We start from the raw sequence: 3,181 nt of genomic DNA, 5'->3' as shown, positions 1-3,181 counted from the left end.
AATAAATTCTTATTTAGTTATTTGATCCCAAAACTTATTTTCCTCATTATCTATACATTTTAATCATTTCCTTTTCTATCGATTGTAAACTATTTCTAGTTTTTTATGATTCATGAATAACTCCTAGCTCTCCTGCAATTTTAATGAAATTTTGAACATCTATGTTTAGTTTGAGCATAATATTCTTGCAACCGTTTTGGATTAATGACTTTCTTGTTGTCATCAATAATTGGTGTTAACAAGATGGTTCTTGTATGAAATAGTGAAATGGGAGGAAACACTGATAACTGTACTGTTTGAATTTCCTACACTCCAAAGTTAAAATTTGAAAAACACAAATTTGTTTCAAATTACCTCCTATTTTCAAATATTTTAAATAGTAAAAAACTCTGTTTATTTATAGGTAAAAAGTCTGAAGTGACTTATAATGCCTGGAATCTTTTCATATTTTTGAATTAAGAAACCTTTATTAAACCTATAGTTTAGTTCAGATTTGAATTTTGAAATTTTAACTAAACTTAAATTCTTGTCAACTAACACATTAAGTATTGATATTTGTAAATTTGGCTAAGTTTCATGACATATGGAGACATTTCATGTTAGGGAAAGAACATTTTTTGCAAATTCTAGCAGTAAACTTTTTTCTCTCTCAGCCCAATTAGCATTCAGATTACTCTGTCGTATGTAATACTTGTTTATTCACGTAGTTTTGAATTAATTATGCATTGACCAAGGGATTGCACCTAGAAAGTTACCCTCCAAGGCACAAGTTCGAGCGAGGTTGTTTATGGAAGCCCAACAGTCACTATGCATACCCCCCCCTCTCCATGCTACTGATGTTATCCAAAGGAAAGGCAGAGGTCAGTACAGCTTGGCACTAGTGACATCACAACTCATTTCTACAACTGAGTGAAGTGGAGCAACGTGAAATAAAGTGTCTTGCTCAAGAACACAACACACAGCCCGGTCCAGAAATTGAACTCATAACTTCATGATTGTGAGCCCAACACTCTAACCACTGAGCCATGCTACTTCACACTATGTATTATGTCATAGCTTTAGGATTTTTGATGATACTCTTGTTTGTTTTTAGAATGACACTGTAGGTTAAGTGTGACAGGTGAGATCTGGCCCATTTTAATATAAAACAGAATATTTTGGCTGGAAATGGGCTGTTTAAATACTAAAGGATTAATGAACTTATCCAAATTTACAAACTTTACGTAAGTTTTACTAACACAGGCCATAGTTTCCTCAAACTTTGGTTTTATTTCATGTTAATATGTATAACTACTGAATTCTGTTACTCTCTTAACAGGTCTACATTGGTGGGGCACTGATGAAACGGTAGCACTTGAAAATATTTCCAGAAACATTTAGTTAAAAATATGCAGTACTTTGTTATTAAGTAGTGACATGAATAATAATTAGTGTATGTGTGCATATACACACAGTTACTTGCCTTTATTTGCAGGAAATATGTTAATATAAAACTGAAAGAGTTTGTATTAGTCTATAGTTAAAATTTATGTTTTTGTTGTAGTTTTCTTTGTTTCTGTTTAACCAATTCAGTGTCTTCTGGTTATTCAGTGCACCTCTTCTTTTGACATGTTTTTATTTTGTTCATAATATCTACCTTACAAAGACAATACATGTTTAAAACTTGATATGTTGCCTAAACATGCTCATGTGCTTATGACCTGTTTGGGCGTGTTTTCTCTCATTCTTTACCATAATACTTACTATCCATAATGAAAACCATGAACTACAATTAAGTTTTAATAAACCAAATTAGTAATTCATCATTTTTCTTTTAAGGGTGTTCACAGAATTTCGCCATTACTGAGTGACATAAAATATCTGTTATTTATGTGATGAATTATTAGTTAGCAACCCTAAAATGATTTAAACTAACTCGGTTAACATTTTCACTATCATCACCAATGTAGTCATCACTATCATCATCGTAATCATATTTACGTTCACCGTCATCAGCTTTGTTTAATAGAGTCTGCTTATATGGATTATATGTATTTAAAATCTTTTCTTCTGTTGAATTCTAGACTTCATAATTTATGCAATCAGCGCCATTGGTATAGTTTCATGAAAATTGTTCTCATAGCAAATTATTTCACCAGCATTGTTATCTTGCTGTAAATGTTGATGAATTTCCATGGAGCTTCTTTGTTGTAACTTGACCTGCTTGAAGCAGCAGCCAAATCTCACTCAAATCATACCCAACCATCTATAAAAGGGACAAGTTGCTTTGAGTTAATGAATCTTGACAGTAAAATTAAAAGCTAATAAATACTGGTTCAAAAAAATAGGAAATTAATGAACAAATGATCACATGATGAAGTTTCGTGCAAATAAATAATTTTATAATACACTTGTATTATTTAGAATATCACAGAAAAGACTCACAAAACAGATTCTGCATTTAAGACCCATTTATCAGGAGATGTGGAGGAATGGAAGATAGAATAAAGCTGTTATTGGTATGTGGTGTCAGATATGTGGTAAAGGGTAGTGACATGCAGACTGGTGTTGTTACATCAGCCAGTATGCTTCCCGTAGTTCTTGTTTGTTGTTTAATGCTGGTTTCAGCTTATTAATTAGGATAGCCTCCTTGATTCAGAGGTTAACTGTATTGACTCTTCTGGAAATCAAGGTTAACTGTGTTAGGATATGACTCTAAGCTATAAACCACATTCAAAGTTCAATGTTATGGCTTGGTGCAGAAACTATTTTAGGAATTGCAATTCTTCCGAGCAGAGTATATCATAAATTTGTGAATGGGTGAATCTGTATCTTTTAGTCTGTGTTTTGTTGAGTTTTATATAACCATATCTTTTATTTGTTTCAGTTGTTGGACTGGTACTTATTCTGCCAGTCTCATTTGCTGAACAAACTAAGTTACAGGATGTAAACTAATGAACATCATCATCATCATCATCATCATCGTTTAACGTCCGCTTTCCATGCTAGCATGGGTTGGACGATTTGACTGAGGACTGGTGAAACCGGATGGCAACACCAGGCTCCAGTCTGATTTGGCAGAGTTTCTACAGCTGGATGCCCTTCCTAACGCCAACCACTCAGAGAGTGTAGTGGGTGCTTTTACGTGTCACCTGCACGAAAACGGCCACGCTCGAAATGGTGTCTTTTATGTGCCACCCGC

General features: G+C 33.6%; 1 protein-coding gene across 15 annotated transcripts in view; it reads left to right on the top strand.

Annotated features, from left to right (window-relative positions):
• The window catches only part of LOC106868006 (rho guanine nucleotide exchange factor 28), a 561,000-nt gene that overhangs the window by 172,145 nt on the left and 385,674 nt on the right, over positions 1-3,181 (top strand). The window lies entirely within an intron of this gene.

This window comes from Octopus bimaculoides, chromosome 2 (genome assembly GCF_001194135.2).
Source record: "Octopus bimaculoides isolate UCB-OBI-ISO-001 chromosome 2, ASM119413v2, whole genome shotgun sequence".
Classification (NCBI taxonomy): Eukaryota; Metazoa; Mollusca; class Cephalopoda; order Octopoda; family Octopodidae; genus Octopus; species Octopus bimaculoides.
Note: the sequence above shows the minus strand (reverse complement) of the source record. Positions and strands in the feature narration are given on the sequence as shown.